The sequence below is a fragment of the Glossina fuscipes genome, unplaced genomic scaffold (genome assembly GCF_014805625.2).
Source record: "Glossina fuscipes isolate IAEA_lab_2018 unplaced genomic scaffold, Yale_Gfus_2 85, whole genome shotgun sequence".
NCBI classification, from domain to species: Eukaryota; Metazoa; Arthropoda; class Insecta; order Diptera; family Glossinidae; genus Glossina; species Glossina fuscipes.
In genome coordinates, this window is record NW_023998439.1 from 266,525 (window position 1) to 293,653 (window position 27,129).

The 27,129-nt window shown below is 32.1% G+C and overlaps 1 protein-coding gene and 2 long non-coding RNA genes across 3 annotated transcripts in view; 2 read left to right on the forward strand and 1 right to left on the reverse strand.

Annotated features, from left to right (window-relative positions):
* LOC119638217 overlaps window positions 1–27,129 on the reverse strand; it is a 187,508-nt gene that overhangs the window by 157,190 nt on the left and 3,189 nt on the right. The window contains exon 2 of the long non-coding RNA XR_005247402.1: window positions 20,155–20,319. This is a non-coding gene — a long non-coding RNA (uncharacterized LOC119638217). The remainder of the gene's footprint in view (window positions 1–20,154; window positions 20,320–27,129) is intronic.
* Window positions 1–27,129, forward strand: part of LOC119638212 — a 324,089-nt gene that overhangs the window by 105,948 nt on the left and 191,012 nt on the right. The window lies entirely within an intron of this gene.
* The window catches only part of LOC119638215, a 49,135-nt gene that overhangs the window by 19,085 nt on the left and 2,921 nt on the right, over window positions 1–27,129 (forward strand). The gene's annotated exons all lie outside the window — the stretch shown is intronic.

A 27,129-nucleotide genomic window follows, 5' to 3' on the forward strand; every position in this document is an offset into this window, starting at 1 on the left:
TCTATGGACTACTTCATCTAACGCAATTAGTTCTCCACTTATTTCCGTTATACAGTAGCGTAAATTATACCTTTTCGCCGAGAGAGGTAATGACAAGAGGTCCGCTTGAGTCCATTTGGAATCTGGTTCGTTTTAAGCCCAAAACCCATTAATATACTTTTGTCATATTGTCCTAAAAATTAAAACCTCTACGTGGAAGACAAGAACACAGGGACATATGTCAGGTGGGCAGACGACAGACAAGCTTGAATCGATTCAAAATCGTTTTCTGAATCGATCGATGTCATGAAAGTGGCATCTACTTTAAGTTCATGTTGGTGTCGCACACAACGGCACAAGCTTAATATACCTTCTATCACATTTGATGTATAAGGGTATAAGAATAGCAGGAAATAGCATTTTAAACGCGTATTTTCAGTTACCTGAAAAGACGCAGTTAATTTGCTTTATGATCGCAATCGTGAGTTTAGTAAACTGACGGACGGTTAGACATATAAACATTGTTAGTCCTTTCTACTATGCAAACGAATGACAAAACGAATTCTACTCTTATTTACATCTCTAATGCCTATTTATAAGCGCTTATGTGAAAATGGAAACCGAAGTTAAGCTTCTGTGACGAACATGATAGTATTAACAATTTACTCTTAAAATGTTAAAACCTTAAGCTTATTCTGCATTTAATGTTTTTCATGGCGGTTGGCGTTTTTTATTTTTATATTCATTTTCATTTTCATTTTTCTTTTTTTTTTTTTTTTAAACCTGTTTGTTATGCAAGATCAGTTTTCACTCTGTTACACATGTCACTACTGGTATGCATGAATTTATTTTCCATGCAAATTTATGTGTTTCACTTTAAAGAAAAAAAAAAAAAAAAAAAAAAAAAACCGAACAAAAAAAATTCGGCAATAGGTTAAGAAGAAAGCAACTATGAAACAGAATATGAAAAGACGAAACTAGTGAAAGTGACATAAATAAATTACCATATTTTTCGCAAATTTTATTTAATTCTCTTCTTTTAAATTGTTTATAAGATTCCCTTTTTTTTTATTAAGAATTTCAAACCAAATAATTTCGGTTAACTTGAAGATTGTTTGAAATATTAAAAAAAGAAATAGAAGTTAAGGGAAATACACTGGCTCAGTGACCCTTTCTTTGGATAAATTTAAATTTTAAGAATTGATGTTTTGGCAAACATGACGTATAGACGGATAAAATATATAATGAAAGTTGACTCGATTTCAAGCCAGTAGGGAGTAAATCAAGAGCTGCAGCCGATTTACACCTGTCGATAACGAGTAAACTCGATCTTAATTTGAATACGTTATTCGACTGAAGTTTCACGATAGAAAGATTTTTCATTCGATCGACATTCGGTTGGCAGCTGTAAGTCCACTACACTTTTCAGCGGGCTATCGAATTTCCGTGCCCGAGTTTACTTGATATCGACAGCTAGAGAGCGGCCTCTAAATGTATTGAAATTTCTTAGCGGTCAGCTGTTCTAATAAGAATTGAATTCAGTTCGTACAACAGTGTTGCATGTAGCTCTCCAAACTTGTGCTTTTGTTGAAAATTTTAGATTTGCTTCTACGGAGAGAGAGGAGACAAGGCGAGATTTGTTTTTCTCCCTCTTTGATGGTACCCCCTTACATATGTCGACTATTACTCATAATGAAATATTAAAATTTTGTGGCAGACAATTTACTACTATATACTAGTAAACTCTTCCTAGGCAAAGCATATAGAGAGCAACGATATCGTTTTATTATCGCTAACATTTCTGGTTAAATTTAAAAGATCTTAAAAAACTGCTTTGCACTTATTCAACTAATTGAATTTAGCAAGCTATGTATATGTATATATATATATATATATGTATGTATACATATCAGAGATTACTACTCTGCTTACAACTCAGTAGCAGCAGTATATGACTGCAGCTTAATATTTTTCTTGCCATATGGCGTTGTTTTCTTCATTATAAACAATTTTTCTTTTTCTATTTAATTTTTTTTTTTTTTTTTCATTTGAAAGCATTAACACATGTTCCTTCAACTTTGACGGAAATTATTAAATTTTGATTTTTTAAGCATTATTAAAATAATCATCAATTCTACTTTGTAGGTTTCTCTTCTTTTTTTTTCCTCTCCACAAAGCTTTTAAGCAGATTTAATCTGTTTTAAAAACTGAACGATTTTTCAAAACAGTTTGAAGGGAAGATTTTTTCATCTCACTCTAATAAGAAATTGTAATCGCAAGCAAGGTAAAAAAGTCAAACATCTCTCGGCATAGCAGAGTACGGTTGCTGTTTTCGTGCTTGCACGGAAATACCTTTAAGGTCAACAGTTTCTATCTTCATGAAATGATTCTATTCATGTATCAGATAATTTCCTAAAGAATGCTTATTTTAGGAACGCTAACCACCAACTTTCTTTGGGTTTGTGACTATCAAGCACAAGTTATTTACTCATCTTATAGAAAACTTTTTTATGAAATATTTGTTATAATTTTTCGAGGGACTAAATCGTCTTCAACAAAGCCGCAAATTTTTATGGATTGCTCTCGCTTTGATGGGCAGTAGTGATAGCTCGCTCACTTATATTTACAAATGGGCACTGGTAGATTTTTACAGTAGACTTGTGTGACCCTCGCATCTTGCATTTTGTCGCGCTTATTGCTATTGCGTGCTATTCAACTAGTGCAATCCTCATCTTACGCCCATAATTATGCCCATAGCTATTGTTTATTTTTTGCGATCCGTAATCGCAAGCAGTTTGCCCAATGGGTGTTGCCGTTTTATATATGCCTTAGTATATCTCAGCGGCTTTCAATAGAAACCTTGACTTTTGTTCGAATGATACGTCCATGTTTATGACGATACACAAGTATGGGTGATATTGTGGACGGCTTTAAAAGACCAACTTTTCCCTTCGCACTGAATTTAAGTTATTTCTAAAAGATGGCAGAAATTATGACTAGCGATGGGCAAATTTTGAATAGCCAATGTATAACGAGTCTTATGAAATAAAAAAAGGCGAAACGAAGTTATGTACCTAGTATGCTTTATTAGATTATATATTATACGCTACAAACTCTATATTATAATCCGTATATGTTTCACGTGTGTAAAAATACTGAAAAATTCGAATTCTCGCTAATTCATTTTTGCAGATGTATACATGAGCTTTTCATTCCGGTCTGTACACACACATATAGTTTATAAAAGAACATCAATTACATATGCATAGCAATATGAATTAGAAAGACAAAGTACTTCCTATAAATAGCAAAACATTGTAAAGACATCAAGTACACACTTGCAGGAGGTAACTAATAAATACGTAAAGTACACGCAACATAAATTATGTAACCATTAGGTTATACAATAAGGAATATATTTAAAGTTGAAGAGAAAAAAACAAAAAAAAAAATTGCAGAGACGTTTAGCTAAAAATATTATTTTTTAAGAAATTAAATTTTATTCAATACCATTTAAAATACATCGTCATATTTACTTAAAAATAACAGCAAAAAAAAAAAAGGTTATTAACGAAATTGACTTTAAAACCAGCGTAAATTCAGTTTAGGCTCTCATTAAAATCTTATCAGTGCAATTCAATTAAATTGCAATTAAAATGAGATGAAACTTTATAAAATATGAAACCTGTGTACACGCTGTGCTACCTATGAAGAGTACAAATTGTTTTTTAACTTTTTTAATGCATCAAAACACAAATGCACAAACGCGCCGCACATATATTTGCAAATACATATGCATATGCACATGCACACATTTACACATACCTTTTTAATACAAATAATGTCGATCTCGTCTAATAATGGAAAATATTAATAATTACATTACAAAACTAATTGGTGTAATCCAGGCTGATTTTCAACATACAAATCTATGGGACACCTGTCGTTTAGTACGCCAGATTGAATAAATGTTAGCAACATATATATATATGCACATGGTATACATCTTTTATGGCAGACACAAACATTTGTATTTAGGCGAATGAGAAAGACAAAGATAGAGAGAGAGAGAGAAAGAGAGAGAGAAAGAGAGAGAGAGGGAGCGGGAGAGAGAGTGTGTGTGTGTGTGTGTGAGAGAGAGAGAGAGAGAGAGATAGAGACGAATAAATGGATAGAATGTAATTTTACAATAATTTGATATATTTTAGTATGTTTTGCATTTCAAGTTTTAATGCATACTAATAAGCAAATAAATTCAACTGTATATGTAACATATATTTAGATGCATAAACATACATATATATGCATATATTGCTATAATAAATACTAACATTAATGCATTATAAATGTGAAAGTGATATCATAAACTCAAATACATCATCACTATACAAAACCATAAACGTTCGCATACATATGGATTTATAGACAACTGTAAATTACTAAACTCAACTGCACGTGTGTATGCATATATATATATATATATATATATCGCCCCTTTCTATTAATATGATTGCCTGAAAGCATTAGTTAAGCCGGAAGTTGATGTTTTGATTATGGTCACATGAGAAGTGCGACGTTATAATGATTACAATCATATAATCATAATAATGATGATAAATTTTACCTCATAATATATAATATACCAGACGTGATTGTTTATGTTGGACTTTCATTTACGGCCAAAACTTAAGTTTGGCTTAATTACATGTTAAACACAATGGGAAAGAGCGAGCGAGAAAGGCAATGACGAGAGAAAGGAGAATGATTAAATGCACTAATAAATATTAATGTCTTCTGAAAAGTAGCAATTTTATACAAAGTATTCTCATTATATTCGTACACTCTAAATACTTGCATATAACATTTGCATATAGTAATAATAATAATAATAGTAAGAGGAGAAAGCGTTTTTTACATATTTGTAATGAATCTGGGACACTTTAATAGTAAGCTTTTCAATAAGAATGATCGTCTTAGTGTATTAGAATGATTGGAAATGAATTTAAATAGAATTTTACTTTGTAAGCATTTTTTCAATTTTCTAATTATATTAAATTTATCTCGTAATCTAATCGTATCGAAAAGATAGAATTAAACTGTTATTTAATTATTATGCAGATTTAATAATATTCCACTTATTCACCCAGACTAACTAATTGCTCATGAGAAGTAATTATAAGGTAAAGTGAATTTCTCAGTTAATAGAGTAACCAACAATGACCAGTTAAATCCAATCAATGCCCGAGAAATATTTCATACGCAGTGCTTATAAATAGGAAACTAATTCAACTTTCATAGAGAATCATAGAAGAAGACACAATTATATAATCCATGATCTCTGCACCTCATCTCTTATTGAGACACGGTGTCATTCTCAATCAATAGAAAAATGCCTTATTTACGTCTTAACCGAACGAACAAACTCTGTGGTTAGTAGACGACAGAAGATAACACAGTGTCTGTTCAATGTATGCCTCGAATTTTTTAACAGGATTCTCTTTCACATTCATAGAGTATAGCCATTGTCTCATTAAAAAAGAAAATGTTGTTCTTATACATCACATCAGTTTCAGACTAAACGAACAGTTATCAGGGAACACTATTCGGTAATGCAATCCACACACTAGGACGGTCAAGTCAGTAGTGTTCCAGTAGTAGTATGATCCAATTACACAGACTAAGTGCGACACAAAACTGTTATTCGTTGTAGGCTGGAGATGTTGCTTCACAATTCCTCTTGGTTTTATAAAGCCGTAGTGGTGCTAAATCTACCCTCCCTTGGCTTAGAATAATTTTGTTTCAAATCTTATGAACTTTCCTCCGAATCTTTAAAAATAGAAAAATCCCAGCTATCAGCAATAGACATAATATTGCTAGTTGATCTGGAAGAACCAATGGAAATCTTCACGTCGCTTACAATTCACTATGTTTGTATGAATCAAACTTTGATCAAACTTTATGAACGATTTCCACGATATTTTCATCATTTTTGTTATGTATTTTCACAATGTTAACGCGCCATGCAAATGTACATCAGTCCATAAGTGAAAAAACTTTTAATTTTTATTTGTGAAATATCACTGCTATGAGAATTGTATGTTTGTAGTTCAAAAAGGGTCCAAGATTTGAAATCACGCCTCGTTTAAAGGAATTCATATTCGAATGCGTTGTTCGGCTGCTGTAATACTCGAAAAGAAGGCATCTATGAGTTATTAGATTTTTACATGAGACTTCGTGGCTTTCGCCAAGTTCACGACCAAGAAAATCCGATGCAAATGCGCATTCTTGATCTTTTATTTTTATCATTCATGTTCTTAATACTTTCTTTTATTTTTATTAATTATTTTATGCGATTCATTAGTCAGTAAAATCATTACTCAAGACCTGAATATTTTGAACCAGCTTTGAGAAAAATAGTATTAATATAGAGGATCAACTAAATTTTCGAACCTAAGAGAGCATCTACCATATGTATCATATATGTACAGTATGTTGATTTTTAATAAATATATCGGTGTCCCTTCATGATGGACATAAGTATAAATAATTAGCAATTTAAAGATACTTCAAATTTTCTCTACGATAATGAATGCAAATGTTTTATTTTTTGGTTGTTGGTAGTGAATTAATCTCGATATTCAATATCGGGTCAACCTATGCATATAAAAAACGTTTTCCATTTTTTTATTTAATTAATTGTTGAAATAAATACTTGCATATGTGTGCACATATACGCTTGTTTATATGCACGAAAATGTTAACCTACATATAAAGGGCATTTGTAGAGGAATTAAGAAAAAAAAAAAAAATATATATATATATATATATATATAAATACATTCTCTAAAGCCATTCAGGCATAGCTCGTTGAATAGACTTCATAAATATTTATTGAATTATTGAACGAATGAACGTTTATGTATATAAATTCAATACTTTGTTGAATTCTGATGTCGGTTTATTTAATCACTTTCGGCTCCGTCACCCCCTCTCTGCATCTCTCGCTCTCTCACACTATCTCGCCGTTTCGCTCTTTTGCTCTCTGTCGTGATTATACACGTAAGTGTGCACTTATTATCAGAGAGCATACAATAAATATAAATCATACGTTCATAGTTGGTACGTTAATGAGAGGAAAATAAAGAATGAAAATAAAGTAAAGAAAAATGGACAGAAACCAACTACTATGCAGAACAAAAGATGATTCCCGTAACTTGAATGAACTTAAGATTAAGAAAATTATTTCCCGCAGACTTTAGTCATCAGTAAGAAACCTAGCAACTCAGCTAAGAGGAATACATGTTTTTGTACGTCTTAGAGATAACGATTTAGTTTAGAACATACCGCAGCAGAGGTTCAAAATTTTACACCTTTACTGTGGCTTTTGGTTGACGATCGGTACTAAGCTTCCAGAACGAGCATAAGGTTACCTGCAGTTAAACTAAACTTTTTCGTCATGTCACCCCGGTGTCAATGGCATCCAGCATTATTAACACCATAGTATGGCAAGTGGGGTTGAACGAGAGACATTTGAATACTTAGCAGTTTTACGTCAACTTCAGGGTGAAGTCCATGTATTGTATTGGCAGCACCAGAAAATGAATCTCAAAACCCAGATAGAATATCCATTAAATGCATTTTTCTTTAGTTTGATATTTAAAGTCAGAACAGCTTCCCCTGTGAAGAAGACTTCTTGAGTTGAGTTTAAAATCATAAAGAGTTATGTTCTTTGAAGAAACTTTTTAGCTAATTCTTCTTAACTATGAATAAAGAATGCTTTCCTCTTCACCTTGCCAACTTGCTCCAATATTGCAGGCGTCCAGCGTTCTTAATCATAATTTCCGAATATTGTCCACAGTTATATCCGAATGCAAAGCGATAAGCTTGCCGCGACAAAGTGACATTCCCATATTAGAGAGGAAGCAGACCACAACGCTTTCACTTCTTTTTGTAAATTAGCGAAAGTCCCAATTAGTTCACAAAAAAAAAAAAGAGAAAAAGAAAAAAGGAATGTAAATATTGGCTGAAGTAAACAGGAAAAGCAAAGCTACGCAAAAATGAAATTTCTCTTAATGCAAGCAAAACTCTTTTGGGTACATTGCAAAAAGATGAGTTGTATTAGCAATGGCAGGCTAATTAACATTGAAATTTCGAACCTATGATACGATGCGACTTGATACAATTAAGGTCTTCTATTGTAAATCCGGTAAAATTTAATCTTACTCTTAGCGAATATTGAAACAAGTAGAAACACTATTGTGAGCCTGACTTCACCATTTAAATGCGCTGCACCATCCTACTCATATAACGACTTTTCATAATAAGCCTTTATAAGGGAAGGTCAGCGAAAAACTTTCAATAGCATTCGTTCCTGGGCCTATATGCGTCAGCTTAACAAATTTCATCATAACTTGTCAAAATTTGCCGTTTGCAGGTTCACTACAAGAAAAAAATATAGACAAACAGACGGACAGACAAGTTAGATCGATTCAAAAGGTGATTTTAGCTCAAGTCCTTCCGGTTATTCCACATATCCGCATAAAGTTAATATAGCCTTGTACTAAAAGCGAGGTAGGGTAGCGGTATAAAAATCGAGATAAAGCTTATCCGTGACATTTTCAATTAAGTTAGCATTTCATTACTTCACAAAAGATCTATTAAAAGTAAAGCGTTACGATATTAATGCAAACAATCATTTGCGGATTGAATAAAAAAATATTTAGCCAAGTTAAGCCAAGAAGTAAGTTTACAATTAAGAAAACCAGAAAAAAAAAAAGAAATAAATAAATAAATTTTAATTTATTTATTTGAGATGATGGGTAGCCAAGACTCACAGTCAAAGTCAATTTAATTTCCTCTCGTCTTATTTCTGTTTGCATTACATTTAAAATAATTTCGAATTATGTAATTTTTTATATGCAATGAAAAGAGAGAGATAAGACATGATTCACTGCATCATCAAACAAGCGTCCATTATGAATGTAAGCGTATGTTCTATATATATATATATATATATATATAAAAAGTCTGTTATATACGGATATGGAAAGTGTACGGTTTAGTGAAACCCTTGAAATAAGGCAGAAAAAGAGAAATAGTTGTTGGTATTTTGTATGCACTGCATGGTATACGAATCATCCATCCATTATGCTAATGTGTCTTCGAAAACATGTTGCAAATATATTGCCAGACATATTTTCGGTATGGAAATATAAGCAAAAATTTTTGTTTGTTGTCTAAGAAGATTTACATTTTTTCTTACATTCAGTTCGGATTTTTTTTTTCGGTTTTTTTTTTTTTTTTTTTTTGAATTCATTGAAGTAGCAATTTTCATATATTTTTTTTTTATACCGAATGCAAAACCATATTCAATCGGATTACATATATGCTGAATTTGTTAACTCTTTTTTTGTCGCTTTTGCACGCAGATTAAGAAGTGAGTAAATTTTTAAAAGTTTTTAAAAGAGGAATCCTTTCCTCGATGGGAAATTGACTTTGTTATGGAATTTGTTATTGAATTTTATGAAATTAACGAAAAAGTCGCTTATGTTTGTTAAGAGACAGTTGCCATGTACCATGTCTAAAACTTAAAGTGTAGTTCAGAAAGATTTCTTCTAAATTAAATTTCGATTAGAGCGGGTGGAGTATATGAAAAACTCCCTTTTGAAATCAAGAAGGGAAAAGAAAACTGGTTAAAGAGAAATTATCGGCTTAAGTGGCTGGCATCGTCTGATCTAGGGATCTAATCAATTAATAAAGTGATTGTGTTCGACGTAAGGCTGTTTCGGTTTTAAAAAGTTTGAAATCTCGTTTTTTAAAGCTTTGGAGTTTAGGAATTTTAAAAGCTTCTTTCTTTGAAAACTCTCTTTATCACACATTCCTAATAGACCGATTAACACAGTACCAAGCGCACGCAAACCATTCAAACTATCATTTGTGTACTTATGCACTACCATTAGTGTTGACAGCACTTTAGATAGATTGTGTATTAGGTTCGGGCGATTCACGTTCAGAGTAATTTCATAGTAAAAACTAAGTGTACTTAATTTGTGACTCGTTTTTGGACTTCGCTCCACGAAAAGTATGTCGTTTTTATGCACATAGTCCAACCTTTGATTTACTTGCTAGGAAAATGAAGATAAAGGTCTTCTATAAGGAAAATAATTTTGCAAATTTTTGATGGCGTCATTTCAGATTTTAAGCTCTCTCTCTCTCTCTCTCTCCCCAATGAAGAGGTTTTACGAAAACCGTCTTTTTAATTTAGGAAAGAGTTGTAATTTTAGGCCGGGTTTAAGGCGCCGTACAATACTACTTCGCCAAGTACAGTTAGTCACTTGCACATTATTTTCAAGCAAAGGCATGGAAGCCCGCATAGTGAAGGATTCCCAAAACATCGGATAACTTGATCAAAGCAAACCTGAGCAAACTTAATTTGTTTCCCGAAAATTTTATTATTTTTCACTTTCCGTCATAGGTAACTAGATATTAGTCTTTCACTTCCTACAAGCGCTTGCTGCTGACGATAACCCGTTTGTATTACGCAGCTTATGTATGTAAGTTTATTACCTGCACAACTACGATAAGCACTTCCAGCGAGTTTAGTAAACCAGTTAAAATGGAATATAAAAGAAATTCTTGTCTAAAGTGATTTATTTGACAAGGACAAGGAAGAAGATTAGACGATCCATGTAGGTAGAAGCAGCGTTACAAGAGTATCAGTTCTCATGTTTAATTGATGACTGCACTTCTAGTTTTCTTCGAATAATGAACAATTTAGCTAAACCGGTAATTAAGGCTTACCGATTATTGGTGTTGAAAACTTCTTCAGTTAAACGAAAAAAAGCTTTTTTTCTTTCTTTTTACTTTTTAACAAAGAAATTTAAATCATCATCGTTTCGCGTTGCGATGAGAATTCTATTTTTCAATTATTCTCAATACATGTACAATATGTACGCGTATGTGTAACCTTATGCTCCTTTGACCTTATTTTCACAAAAGAAACGTATATATAAGGTCGAGTCATAAGTAGCCCGCGTTTCATTATCAAGCATTTATTCTGTTTTCAAAATTATATTAATTTAACAGTTGACTGTGTGGCAAACAACCTTTTTGCTATAACTCTTATTGATTGGCATGGATTTTGCTTGAATATTCCCTTTAAAAGGTGGTCGTCAAAGTCGGAAGGACATCCCGTATGATGTCTCCAAAACGGAATTTTACAAACCTATGTCTAACTGCCCGATCAGCTATCAGTCCTTCACCGTATAAGCTCCATCTTTTTCACACCTTGTCGCCTTAGCGCTATTACCTTATTTAAATTTCCAAAGCATTACATGTCGAATGCGTTTTTTTTTTTGACTCTCCATTTCATAGATTAAACAAAAAATCAGCTGAATGTGACATGCAGCACATAGAACAATAGACAGAAAACTGAATCCTCATCTCTATAGTAAAAAACAAAGACTCATTTATTTCGGCGACTTATAGTCGGTAAATATGAATAGCAAATTGTACTCAGCTGCATCGGAAGTTACTAATGACTGCACCCAATAAAATAAATTATATATAAAAAAAAATTTTTATTAAATCTTTGAAAATTTTCATTACCTCGCAAATGGTTCAATACTCACTAGAATATCTTATTTTGAAGCTGGTGTCAAAAATCCAAGGTAAACGGACACAAATTCAAACAACTTACAGTACGGGCAGCACGTAAAACGTCATTTCAAGGAAAACCGCTTTTAAAGCGACAAATTTCGATTTTAAGCAGATTTTTTTTTAACCTTTTATTTGCGATGCCTACAGTTTGCAGTTCGGTTAAGGATCCTAAACTCCTTCTAACCTAATCAAACCAAGTCTTAGCAAAATTCTAACATAACCCTATTTAGTATATTGGCGGATCGTAGCGTTTACATAAAAAGTATGGATTTTAATTATAGTATGACGTCAGCAATAGAGGGCCATTAGAAAGGAGTAGTTTTAGCGGAACCTATGCGATCTTAAGGAGAGATTACGTTATAAATCTCATTTAAATTTTTACGATGGACTCTAAATGGATTATAAATGAAAAGTTTCTAAGTTTTTTGTCATTTGCAATTGCTGTTTATATGCGTCCAACGGTCCAGCGCACTTAAAATACCTACACTGTGGCTTTGCATTCATGTGCGGAAAACCCACCATTTAACTTAACTTTTGCACGCTCTTTCAGAATAAGCTTTTTAGATCGTTTTGGCATTTTCTGTCGAGAGAGCTTAAACCCTAAAAAAAACCAAACTAAACCAGAAATGCACATATCATCTTTTGAGAACATTTTAGCATATCACAATTAACTAAGAGTATTTTCGTTAAAAAAAAGAAAAACAAGAAAAAAAAAAACTTAGTTGTCCATACCAAAAATGTGACAGTTTGACAGGTTATTTTTTCCATTAACAATTGCTTCGCTGTTAAAGTTCATTTAAGACCATCGGGCAAAGTATTTCGTAAAAAGTTAGGATTAAATGTTAAGTTGTATCTGTAACTGTATGACGGTGACGTTAACGAACGAACGTAGGCAAATAAATAAACATAACAAAGAGCAAATACATTATCATTTGCATACCCACACACCCTTTCGCATGCAAACATATAAAACACTTACAAAAGCTTAAAGGTTTAAAGGCAAGCGAAGAAAACATGAAAAATCCATAATCAAAACCATACATCTCTGCTGTATTTTGCATTTAGCCTAGCAGAGTGTACATGTGAAAAAGTATCCGTAGGTTTATATGAAAGAAAAAAAAAACAAAACCGACATTCATACCTACATGTATATATACATATATATATATATATATATAAAATTGTGTCATAGCTTGGTGTTAAATAAACACGCATACATATATGAATGTGTAAATGCCAGCGACGAGAGCAAAAGTGTTAAACGTGAGTATCGCGCTTATGAAAAAATATCGCATAACGAATGTTAAACAAAACTAGTAACAACAACGACAAAAATAGTAACCAAAACAAGTAAATAAAACACCTGCTTTCACACATATGCACACACACACACACACTACATAAGCGTAAATGCGTAAAATACAACCAACCAACATGTAGAAGAGAAAAACAAAAGCAAAAAAAAAAAAAAATAGAAAACAATTTGTTTACGTATTTCAAGGTATATTTCACTCAACTTTATATTGCTGATGTACAGCTATGTCGATGAGTATGTGTACGCTTACAATATATCCTCATAAGCTCGCTATGATACGAAAAACACATATGCACATACACACACAAACACACAGATACAGATGCAAAAACCAGCCAGCAGCATATAACATAGAGTTATAATGCCAACATAGGAGAGAGAGATATGCAGATGGAAATTATAATTCGACCAGAGTCTCTCTAGCCAGAAGGTACAACATATGTAAATGCAAACACAAATGCATTGCCATGAACTAGTTTACATTCATGAACGCATACACTTACAAATGCCTAGATTTCCATATTTTCTCTCTTCGATTTTATATTTTTTTTTTTTTTATTTTTTATTTTATTTCCGTTGTTCATATGCGCATTCAACCAAATCATTAATATATAACTGATCGGTTGCCTGCTTGCATATGCAACCCAATTAACGTGAACAATAACTTTTATAAATAAAAAAAAAAAAAAAAAAAAAACGAGACGAGAGACACGACTAGATTTCGAGAGAGAGAAATGAAGACAACAAATTTAATTCAAAGCAAATATTAACAAAAGTTGATATTTCATTGTAAATGATACCAAAGAATTACCTCATGTGTAACGTAATTGGTGAAATAGTATTTCGTTAGTGCTGCGCGTAATGCTAGCGTTAAGCTTTCGAATTTTCATAAAATTTCGCGATGATTTTGTAAATAATTGGCGCAATGGTTGTTATGTGGTTTCATTGGATATTTCAGTTTTTTTTTTTTTTTTTGTCAAGACTTGTGCTATCTTCAAATTGTAGTGGTGTAGATCGCCGATGTGCAATGCATGCTAACGATGCGTTTACAAATTTTCGCAAAGTTCACGCATATTAAACAACTTTACGTGGTTGTCAGAAAAACCAAAATATAATTTGGGTGCGAGATGTGGCAACTTTTCTCATTCAAACCAGTGCTCGGGAAGCGAAAAATTTACTTTTATTTTTTAGTTCTACCTTTTCAGTTCTTCTTGTAATAATGGTTATTATTTTGGGTAAAAGAAAAAAAGCTTAGGTGAAAGACATATCACGAAGCTATCCGCAACGAAAAAGTCAATGAATGTGAGCGCATATATAACGTCAAACTGATTGTCTCATGATATCTCGGCAAAATGCATGCACAGTGTTTACGACGACCATTGTATTTGAAATAGATAAGGCCAAGCGTGTCGGCCCCTCGTTTTTATGTTAACAACCATACTAGAAGATGTCGGATTAAGTTAAGAATAAACAACATGTAGTCTATTGACACAGTATAGCTTTATATGAATAGTTGATCGACTACAAAAAAAAAAAAAAAAAAAAAAAAAAAAAAAATTCCGTCATTGCCCCATAGAACTTTTGCACCGAACAACTGGTAATCTTGCGAAAGCGATTATACTTAAACTTTATCGGTTTTTAAAGTTTAAAATGATGAAAGCTTATAAAGCGCATACTCTACGATCGGCTTTTCTGTAATTCACGTTTTTCTTTTGTTTAATGGATTGCATCGCTTAGTGATTTTTTCCGCTCATTAATTTAAATAATGCCTCATGGTAGATATTGTAACCTGTTATAATAAGCCTTAATGGCTTCGAAGTTATATAAGCGTCAATAACACCGTAGTCATCATAAAAGACGGAAACGATTCTGTGAGAGCTGGTGAAAGTATACGTTGTCTAAAGTGTCAATTTCTCGAAAATATTTGTAAAACCTTATTACAGATAGCTTGAGTGTACCAGATGGAATCTTGAAATAGAAATGACCATAAGTCTCTCATGGTCGTAGAAATGATTGAAAGTAATAAAGCGGGCATCGCAAAAATTCTTTAAAATTAAATTTTGAAACCTTTGCGAGTTTTTTTTCGCTTTTTGATATTCACTGCTCTTTAGATTTGCATCCGATTGGATTGAAATTCCAACTGCAGCCTACTTGTAGGCCTCTTGAAAATCTGATACTGCGGCTAATTTTGAACAATTTTTATCAAAAAAATTTTTCTTTTTTCCCAAGGTCAACGCTTAAATATGGATCAAGTCGAACATTAATTAATTTTTTCCTTTTTTTTTTGTACCCCACATCACTGGTGGTACCGTCTTTCATTATACCGACCGATTGAGAACAACTTCGGGAATCGAGTTAAATTTGTCTGTCCGTCTTGATTTTGATGTGTTTAGCTTATAGATCGCACTTTTTAAGATATTTTGACGAAATTTGATATATCAACGTGCTTCGGCCTAAATACGAAGATGATTGAAAATAGTTCGAATCGGTCCAATTTTGCGATCATTTCCTATATAACGCCTTATTTTGAAAAGCTCTTCCATGACTAAGTGAGGAATGGTTTAGGGTATTTAATTGTCGGCCGTGGCCCACTATTGTGTTTTTTTTTTTTGTTTTTTATGTAAATTTAAAGCAAATTGCAGCTGTGTTTGTTTAGTGAACAGAAAATTTTTAGTTGTTGTTGTTTTTTATTTTTTTTTATTTTACGGCATTTATGGCATTTTATTTGTCAAATTTTCATCCCTAGAAGTATGATGTTTATACGCATAGCTTTCCTGAACTCAACGGGCTCTTTAAATTTTAATTATTAACTTGCATCAACTTTTTACGCATATACTTTAAAATTGAATAAAAATATACTATCATCGTCTCTCGTCATTTTTAATTAAAAATACATCTGCTCTTTGAAAAAACTCATACTGCACAGGTATAAAGGTAATCTAGCCGGCGCAAAATACTAAAGTTCAAAAATAACAACTATAGAGCAAAAAAATAAAAAAAAAATAAAAAAAATATTAAGCCTTCAAGAGGTTAAAATGTGCACATTCATCTCAGCTTATACTACTATGTACTGTAGTTTCGAATGAAAGCTTTACTATTGTATGCAATCCTTCATCTTTCATATTAAACATATTTCCCGGACTATGTTTAAATCTCATACGGTTTTCGTTTTTCTTTTTTCCTAATTTAGTGGCGTGTGTCTGCACGTCCAAGTGTATATGAGTAGAATATAAATTTAGACAAAAATAAAGTAGAAAAAAAGTGTATTACAAGCACATAAAATGCCATTAATTATAACACGTTTCAAACTCATTTAACACGTCTAGCAATAAAAACAGACGACTGACAAAAAGTGCTTTTTCTTTTTCTTTTTTTTTTCTATTTTTTTTTTTTTTTTTTTTGTTCCTTTTCCTTGTTTAGTAGTTAGTTTCATATTAAGTCAAACGCATACATGCAAAGAACCATAAATTATGTAATGTGATTTTTATTGTTTATGATGTTTTGACATATTAGAGCGAATGAGCAAACGAAAGCTACAAGAGCATTCATCTTATAACAACGACTTATGAATGCCCAACAGGCTGAGATAATCTCCCTAACAGAGGTCAACTTTATGTATGTTTTTACTTTTTGATTGAATTAAAATGATTGATTCATCTTTACATGAAAATATATTTTCGATGTGCATTGAATAAATATCCCAATTAAATCGATTGATGTTTGCTTTAGTTGTGAAAAGAGATCGGAAGCGATCAAGCATCATCTTGTTCAATGCTTTAATTTTAATTGCTTGCTATTTTCTAAATGATAAGCAAGAAGAAGAATAGAAAGACTATAAGTCGTATGGAAGATGCATTGCCTTAATTTACCCAATCATTGTTGGCAGCGCACTTCATAAAAGCCGCGAAATGTACTCAACCGTTTATATCGATGTTTTCACGGACAATAAATTGATTTCGAGACAACGTAAAATACTTTTTACCAAAACTATTTCACACACATCGTCCTAATATCCTTTATTTCCTCGTCCGCACACACGCAGGTGATATTATATTTACGCCCAAATGTTTGACATGAACACACATCGTTCAGATTGCGCACACAAGGATTAGCATGCGCTGGCGCATAACTGCAAGGTTTAGTTGGAAGAAGCACGTTGACATAAACAACGTGAACCTTTCGCAATCCTATGTCGACTATGTGTCGACAATGTCTTCTCTACGCCATCTTCTATGCCGTCTTAGTGTCAACAATTGTTAATTAAGCGGTTAGGGGCAAGTAACAAACAAGTTAATTAAGTGCTAAGCCTAGATTTGTAGTTAAAGTATTACCGCAATCAAGCGATTTTTGTACTTGATCAAGAAATGATGACAATTGAGAGTGAGATCTCGATTTGATGTAAATATATTAAAAGTAATTCATGAACAGCTAGATCTTATCAAAATAAAAAAAAAACCCCGTGAGGCGACTCCCATATCAAGTTCCTAGGACGGATATAATCCTTTGTTAACACGACTTCATTCATTATGCTATAAAAAAAAAAAAAAAATCTAGAGTTTAACTAGTAAGCCATGATCTTAATCGTGTCATTTAGCCCGAAATTGAAATGCGCTCCAATTTAAAGCCTGACTAATGAATGCAAGAAATCCTTTACAGTGGTTAGGATAAATTAGTTACTAGTATCAGTCAACTAATCTTTTGTATTTGTTTGACTAGCTCTTTAGGGAATATTCTCTATACCTTGTCTCTTATACACATACATATATGGCTCTTCAGGGAATGTCCTCTACCGTCTTGTCCCTTGTACACATACGTACACATATGGGAAAGTAAGCAAACAAGAAATCGTTATCTTGATCGACTTAACTTGCATGGGTCACATACACATGACTTTGAATCGAAGTAGCAAGTGTAAAATATTCGTCTTAAGCCGATTGCAAATTTTTCTTTCTCATCATCTATCCTTACTATTAAAACATTCGTTACGCATTTTGCTGTTGCTCTTGTTCAGTTAATTGCCTATAATTTTCTTCTTTTTTTTTTCTTATGCTAATAATAATAATAATGATAATCATCACATTACTGTTGTTGTCATATCACTGACGTTCACTTATTAATATATATATATATATGTAGACTTTCGCGTCTCACCAGTAATCTCTTTTATTTTACATATTTTAAAGAAGAGAAGCATGAAGGAAAATCGTTATTTTTTTAAAGAGAATCTGCGTTATTTAAACGTGGTATGCTTGCTTGGCTATGTAATGCCAGCAGCTTAATTTAGTAATAAATACGACAATTATTTTATATGTATGTTTAGATATAATTACATATTTAATTGTATGTCTACAAAGTGGTATGTACAAATAGTATGTCAGTTTTAATTATCCTGTCAGAGCAACAGCAAGAGCAAAAGCAAGACAGACAGACAGACAGAGAGAGAGAGAGAGTATAGAGACTTAAAGTGTCGGTTTTAACTTTTTCATTAATAGACAATTTTCAAGACATTTTCTAGACAGTAAGTTAGCATATGTTTTATCGTACAAAATATTACAGTGACGATGTGTATATACAAAATTGTTTTAACTAACTGCAACGATTGCTAGCTACTACTAGCATAGAACCCTATGAAATCTTTGTCGACAAATTACTTTAAACTCATACATATTTCTTAAGACTAAGAGGCCTGATTACAAAGTCAAGAAAGATTTACTTATTTTATAAGCTTGTGAGTAGGATATGAATGAAGCCATTTCACTGCAACAAGGAAATTTTTTTTTTTTTAAATTTTTTGCAATGAAGGCAGGGAGAGTATTAATTGTAATTTTCTTAATGAGTGTGTGCGATTTTTATTTTAATTTTCTTTTGATCAGTCCGTCTTAGTAAGTGTTTTTGGAGTTCTTAAAATTGTGGAAATTGAAAGCAAATGCTAATATATTTTACTTTTACTTGCTTTCCATAAATTCGGTTTCAAAATATTTATTATATCAGTAACATATATATATGTATATATATATATATATATGTATACGGGATCGGGCGGTAATGTATAAAAAAATCAAAATATTCTCCAGAAAATACTAAGTAAGAGATAAAATATTATCTTGTAGGTGAAAAAGTAAGTTAATCGGAAAACATCGCTTTGTTTATGGAATAGAGTGAGATTTTGTCTTTAGGAAAGTATGGTAAAAAGAAAGTATAAAGAAAGAGGTTCGCTGAGCAGAAAAAAACTAACGAAGCACGAACGATGACACAATGTAATGATTCATTATCAATATGCCATTGCCGTGTGATGCTAATATCGTAATCGTTAACGATTCGAAGACCAACCGTGAATTGAAGACACAAAGACACAAATAATTAGGTCTTTATGGAATGACAATTTTCTTACTTTCAATATTTATAAGCACTTGACATGTAACATCGTTACATTTAACTAAAATTATAAATGCATACTATATTTGCGGACAAACAAAGCAAACCGCAGCTTCCGGATATACAGGCGAATTTTTTTCCTTTATTCAAATAATTTTAATCAAAATTATATACGTAAGCGCATAGAAATTATTATAATTTATCTGATCCTTACTCCCCAGGTGGTCATAAAAGGGGTTTTCAAAATAAAATGAAATTTTCTAGGAATCTGTTTTACTTATAAATATATATATATACATATATATTTAAGAATGTATAAATTCAAGTTAAATTTGTATAAAATATTTTATCTTTTATTTAAGGCAAATATATTGCATGAATATGTACAAAAGAACCAAATATTGATCAAAAGGGAGCAAAAATTATACTTTGTTTAAAATAAAAAAAAAATAAAAAACCATATATAATATATTCAAATAAAAGTCTACGATAACGTACAGGAAGGGATACCAAGATATATATATATATATATATATAAATAATTCAAATTGATGAAATATTCATGAGTACATGTCCTAATTCTTTTGCTTATCCAAAAGTTTAAAAGAGAGAGACCCAGCAAAGGTAACTGATGTCTTTTTCGTTTTTTTTTTTTTGTTTTTTTCTTTCTTTCTTTTCCTGAAAAATAACATAATTCTGCCATTTGCCGGTATTGATAATTTTTTTGTCAATCAAATAGCAGCAGATAGACGTAACTGAATCTGAATCTGCTCACTTAGACACATGAGAATATGTAGAGAAAGAATTACAAGTGTATATATACATACCTTTAGAAAACTGTGGGTATAATTTACTTTTCCTTTGTAGGTCAGATGGTATGCCCGATTGTGTTAAGGTATCGTCATCGTCAATCGGAGAAATACCAGCATAGAAGTTTGCTTGTGCTCTTCATATAACTTTTATAGTTTGTGTAACAATGAAAATGGAAGTATCTATGGGAAAAAATGATAATAAAAAACAAGAAAAAAATGAAAAAAAAACCCATGATAGAATTAACAAAAATTATTATAACAAAAATTGATATGAAGCATACAATCGATACAATATGTTAGTATGTAACTGATGGAATATCAATGGACTACTACTCCAGATTGCAATGTACGACGATGGGAAGCATGAATTTTCGTTCTACATATACGTACAAATTTGCAACCTTTTCAAACCACGCAAGCCAGCCATTTAACTATTGAAGGAATTTCTCATTCCGAAATAACTTTTAATTCACTTAAAATATATATACACACATATATATATATATATATATATGTGTATAGATATGTGCATATCTATCGTATACACATTTGGATAATAGAAAAATTTTTCAAATTTCTTGAATATCTCTCTCTCTCTCTCTCTCTCTCTCTCTCTCTCTCTCCCTCTCTTTTATTATAACTAAACCGAGATCGTTTTCAAACAACAACGCTGGGCTGTTGCCCTTTTTTCTTTCATTTTCTTTAATGTATACAACAAACGTCTTTCTAGTTGGAACAACAAGCAAAGTGTTTTATTTACAATGGAGATTACGGTACCATATACCATCATTATATATCCATATATATATATATATGAAATGGCCTTTTCATAATTATTTCTGAGGAATTATGACCCAATGATGCCAATAGTCTATAAACTATACGAAAATATATAACTCTCTCAGGTAATGTGGCCGTTAAGTATATCAGAAATGTTCCTCAAGAGAGTCGCTTGGCCCCAACGACTAATCTTCGCGACCTGTTCGCCTATCTAAAATTCTTATATTTGCGGATGATTTCTATTAACCTCATGCTTCATGCTGATGGACTGCAATCTAATTTGACGTCTTTCTATGACTGGTGTTCTGTCAACAGTATATCATGTAATTTAAGCAACTGCAAGAAAATGCCAATCTATTGGGTGTCTTCACAGCCTACTTGTTATTCTCTGCTGGAGAATGCAACTTGCTTTAAAGGTATGGATATGTTATTTCATTCCAGACTTAAGTTTAGTCTTCGCATTGGGTTTTCCGTTAAGAAGCTTTATTAAGAAATCGGCTAAAGAATTGAATCACTCGTATATTTGCAAACGTCTATACACTGCACTTGTTCCCCCATTTTTGCATTATGCTGTCGTTTTGTAGACCTTTTGTCAAATTGATCTAATTGAGTCTGTTCAAAGCAATTTTCTTCCCTTTCATTGATCGATATCAGTGTTTCGAGTCGATCTGTATGCCAATATAATCCTTTGAGAGTCTTTCTCTCTCTCTCTCTCTCTCTCTCTCTCTCTTTAGTCCGTTTAACTAGGCTTTATAACAAGAATTACTATCGCTTTGATCAGTTTGCTGATCCTATCAGCATAAATGAAAACATACTGTTATATATATATAATGCACATTGTAATAAACTGAAAATGTATTTTATAATGAAGTGTTACCGTCATGCTGGGTAATATAAATAATTAATGGTCACTATACGGTTAGACTGTTTCTTATGTTGTTATTATTATTATCAAAAGTAGTATTAGCTTAAAGGTTAAGTTGTTGTTGTAGTTATTGTAGTTTTTGTTTGGAATATGGTTGAATTAAAATAAAATAAATTAAAATTGTTCAATTGACGAAACCTGCTTTTTACAGAAACTATCTCCCTCATATTAGAGGTGAACAGAGATAGACTGGACGGGGCCACCGGTTTGCGAAGCCGTGACTAAAGATGGCTCAGTTCCATTTGTAAAAATAGTTAAGTGTTAGAACTCTTCTTCTTTTTTTGTTCCCTATGCATCCGTAGTCTGATCTGTCGTGTAAGCTTTGCCTTCGCCCCAACTTTTGTTGCCAAGTTGACTGCTTACAGATCGCAACTTTTGAGATATTTTGATGAAACATATTACATCAAAGCATATTGTCTCAAGAATGGAAACATCAGACTAACTTTTCGACTCTTTCCCAAATAGCAACTTCTTTTGGAAAGTCGTGATATGAACAACACTGCATTAAGCAAAGTTGGGTGGGGCGCTTTTACTTGCCTTAATTATTTTAGATTCGCGTGAGAAAAGAAATTTAGATCAGAAAACGCATTTACGTAAACAAGGCAATTTGTACGAACTAAAAGCAAAATTACATAACAAACAATTCGTAAACAAAACTATTATCGAATAAGTGAGCACTTAGTTATATGTAGAACACAAAGCCTATATATGAACGTTTAACAAATTATGGGAAATAAAATGTCCTTATAAATAAGACGTAATATCGTGCGTTTTAATTTCTTTAATTATTTACAAAATGCTACCCAATCGCACAAAAATATTATAAAAAATTTATACGATTTCTGATATACTGAATATCTGTATCTGTATTGCTTTATGTTGCGGTCAAAGCCTATGCGACATGTATGCTTGCTTTCTTGATGTTCTATTTCAACTTATAAAACCCTTGATTACTTCGATTTTATAAAATTGAATTTAATCATATCTCTATAAATATTTAAAATTTTAAAGAAATATATTAACAATTTGGATAGAGTTTCGATTTTTTTTTCATTGTTCGACTTTTTAGGCATCGAAGTTTATAGACTACAATAGGAAATTTTTAATTTTTAATATTCCTATATATGATTGTAAAAGGTTCAACGACATATCCCAATCGAAGGGGTACGCACAGTTCGATTGAAACGGTAATATATATATAAATATATATTAGCTATACAACTGAGGTAGCTTTACAACTGAGATCGGCCTATATATAACTAGGAAGGTAGGCTAAGGTAGATTGAAGTGTATATATATATGTATGTATAAGTAGCTATATGACTGAGATCGGCCTATATATATACACATATAAAAAATTTTTTTGAACTTATTTTAATCGAGCTATCAGTATAGGCCGATCTCAGTTCTATGGATACCTGTGACGGGCATAATAACAAAATTGGTTATTGGCTTATAATTCAATTAAAAGTAACTTAAAAAAAGTGTTGTAACTGGTCAATAGGTCATTGCATAACCGAAGTGTATTATTAGCCTAAATTTAAATTCAAATTACAGTCAAAATTCAACTAAAACGGTCTCAGTAGATAAAAAAGAGAAAGAGTTATAAACAAAATGCGTATATAATGTCGTAAGGCATTCACCAATAAAAAAAAAAAAGGAAAAAATTTAAAATCCCTAAAGATTTAATAAGCATTAGTAATCTATACCTTTCAAATAAAAATCTGCTTATTGGTAAATTGCCTAAATTAAATGCTTCAGCTTAAGTGATTCCTTTTCTATTTCCTTTCGTTACACAACATCAATTACTTTGCATGCACGAATAAATAAAAATGGGAAAAAATTCCCCTTTTCTCTACTCAATGGAACCAAAAAAAAAAAAAAAAAAAAAAAAAGGAAAAGGAAAAAAAAAAAAAAAAAAATAAATCCAATTGTAACATACCGACGGTTTGTCTTCTTCTTCTTTTTCTTCTTCTTCTTCTTCTTTTTTTTTTTTTTCTTATACGTTACAACTTTTGCTTTTCGTGCGTTTCTTCTCGTTTCTACTTTTTCTTATGGTAATTTCTTAGCATTCAAATGATTGACTGCATGCTAGTGACTTCAAAATATGCTAGTGTCTGTGCGAACATATATACATGTACGATCGTATCCACTATACATACAACGTATACATGTAACGTAATGTGCGTGCACATACATATACATACGTACTTCCATATATGTACGTGTTTGCCGTCTTTTTGCCAGCAATTTATTTTCAAACATTACATAGCATTAGGGAACGTTTATCTGCTCTGCCTTATGTATGCGTATGCGTGTAAACGTTAAAGTTTTGCATTCGCTTTTTTTTCCTTGCTTTTACCAGAATTTCGATTTAAAAGGATTTACGCGCACTTTCTTATCTATACGCTTACTCTCTCACTCGTTTTTCCTTAAAAATACATACATATATCCAGGGTTCATATACGCGCGCATAAAATTTTAAATTTCACACAAATTTTGGATAAATTTTGTGTATTTATTTGTATTACTGTTTCTTCGTTAATTGTTTGAAATGCATTTTAATTTTGGAAAAACAATATATACATATACACATAAAATACGAATATGAACGTGAAGGCCAGAGCTATACAAATTCGTATTCAATAGTTAAACGAAAATTCACATCGTTTACGAATAAATCTTGATGAGTCAATTTTTGTAAAGAAAGATTTATGTAATAAGAAAAATTGAATGTCGTCCATGTCGGTGCCGGTCTGGTCTATGACAAGCATGCATATATACCGTATACCAAAGGGCTACGTACGTCGCAAGCTCATAGCTCAAAGTATGTTCAAAACAAAAGCATGTGAAAGAGATTGAAAAACAACTGACTTCACACTATTACAAGCAAAGTATTCGAATAAGTAGCTAATATGAAATGAAAGCAATTGTAAAGCCAAATCACCTAACCTAAGAAATTACCATACAATTCTGTACTACTTTTCGAGAAAGCGATTATGAAAGTATATGCTGCGCGAAGCATTGTAAGCTTTGAAACGAATATTAGCATCACTAAGACGTTATGGATATTCTGCCTCAATCGACAGGGAGTGCACACGTTTTCATTACTTTTCCTTTTTATTCTCAGGTGAATGATGTCTAGGTAGTCAAGAGAATGTATGTAAGTTAAATGAATTGAAAATTTCTTGATAAAATTACTTATTTTACTCATCTTATCCACGAAAGTACTCGCATTATGAATATCATCAGATCAGAAGGATGGTAGCACTAGTTATACGCATCGCAAATCATCGAATGAAACGAATAGTAATCAGAAACAGGCACTTGAAGTAAGCAGAAAGGCAAATGTGACCAGCCGCACCCACTCCCGCCCCTTTCAATGCAGGAGAAGACATATAGGTCCCATTTCATCCCTGCTCATCCTTTTCCGATATGTTCAATTGTAGGCAATTGCTATTGGTAAAGTTGCACAATTAGAGTAACGTAAGTTACAGCGGCGTAAAACACATTATTGACTGAAGCTGACAAGTGCACCACGGGTAGTCGGTATCTTCATAGATGTTGTTGTCTTGGTCTGTAACATATCCTACATTTTCCTACGGCTCAAGAGTCAACAGCGCTTTCCTTCATCTTAACAGTCTCTTAGCGCACAGTAAGAGAGACAAATGGCCCTTTTTTTTTATTGATGGCAATGTAGAATGATCGCCAACTTTTAATGTTTTTGCCATGACAACAGAAACTGGCGTTCATTGGACAAAACATATGTTTGACTCGGCGAAAGGCATAGTCAAGGGCTTAAGATTCTTAAAACGATGCTAAAAATACTTCACCACACCCGATCTACACTCCGGCCAAGGCTAGAGTGCTATTCAAATTTCTGCTTGGTAGCTTCTACATATGATGAGTAAAACGTCGATAACCATTATTATTAGTTATGATATCTTTCACTTAAGTATATGACTTGGAACACTGAAGCATCTTTCCGATTATTAAGGGAACTGGTGACACTGACGGCTTCAGAGCAAACAAATCTAGCGGTTAGCTGTCATAGCGCTGGATAACCTTCCTAAACGTAAGCATTGGATCACCTTCAGCTCGTAGCTACCAAATTTTTTCAAACAGAAATAGTTGATAGCAATTGTGGAAGCTTAGGGGAATCATCAATTTTTTTAAAAATATTGAGGTTTTACTGATTAAAAGGTCAAATATCCGTTAAGTCAAATATCTTTAGCTTCATCTAAGATAGTGCGACTAATTGCTAGTCGCTAACGTTTGGCTTTGAGGAAATGTGTTTATGAATAACAGCCAATCGAAGGCTTAAAGCAAGCTTCACTTCATCCTACCCTGAATTGAACGCTTGCTATATTGCATTGAATACAACCCGTATCTCAAATTCCGCTTTCCGATGTTCCTCTGAAGCCACTCTACGACAATAAGATTTCTTCTTCACAATTTAATATAGAAATTATTTTGTGGTTTTATCAACTGCACTGTAAGATTGATTTAATATTATAATCGTTTGCAAACAACAAAGTTAGAGTAACAAATAGTAAGTGAGCTAAAGCAAGTTAATTACAAAAATATTGAACTAATTTCTCTTCATTGCTGAAAGTGAAAGGCATTCACAAAAACATTTCATATATTCTCGTTTCAACAACAAAAATAAAAAAAAATAAAAAAAAATAAAAAAATGCAGTCATGGCAGACATAATAATTAAAATAAAACATAACAATAGCTATAAAATCAGTTGTAATTTACATTTAAACGAGAAGAAAGGAGGGAAAAATGAAATAAAACAAAATCGTAAATTGTTAGCAAAAAAAAAAAACAGAAGAAGAAGAAGAAAAATGCAACAACTGAATGAAATAAATGAATGAAACAAAGAGAACCATATAAAATAAAGTATACTGAAATCATATGTAGAAAAATTGGTGTGTTTTTGCTGACAAAAAAAAAAAAAAAAAGAAAAATTAGTAACAACCACAACAATACATAGAACAAGAAATAAACTGCATGCAGTGTTATAGCAAATTTGCGGATAATTCTTCTGGTTTTGTTTTGTTATGTGGCAACGAATCTGCGTGCATATGCATATGCATTTAGCTGTGTGTGTGTGTGTGTGTGTGTGTGTGTGTGTATATATAGATGTGTATATGAGCCCAATACACATAGCACGACAGCCTTACTTACTTACATGTTGATTCTATGCTGTGAGAATTGAAAGCTGACTTTGTTGTGTATGCGAAGCATAGCAACACAACAACAAACAAACAACAAATTG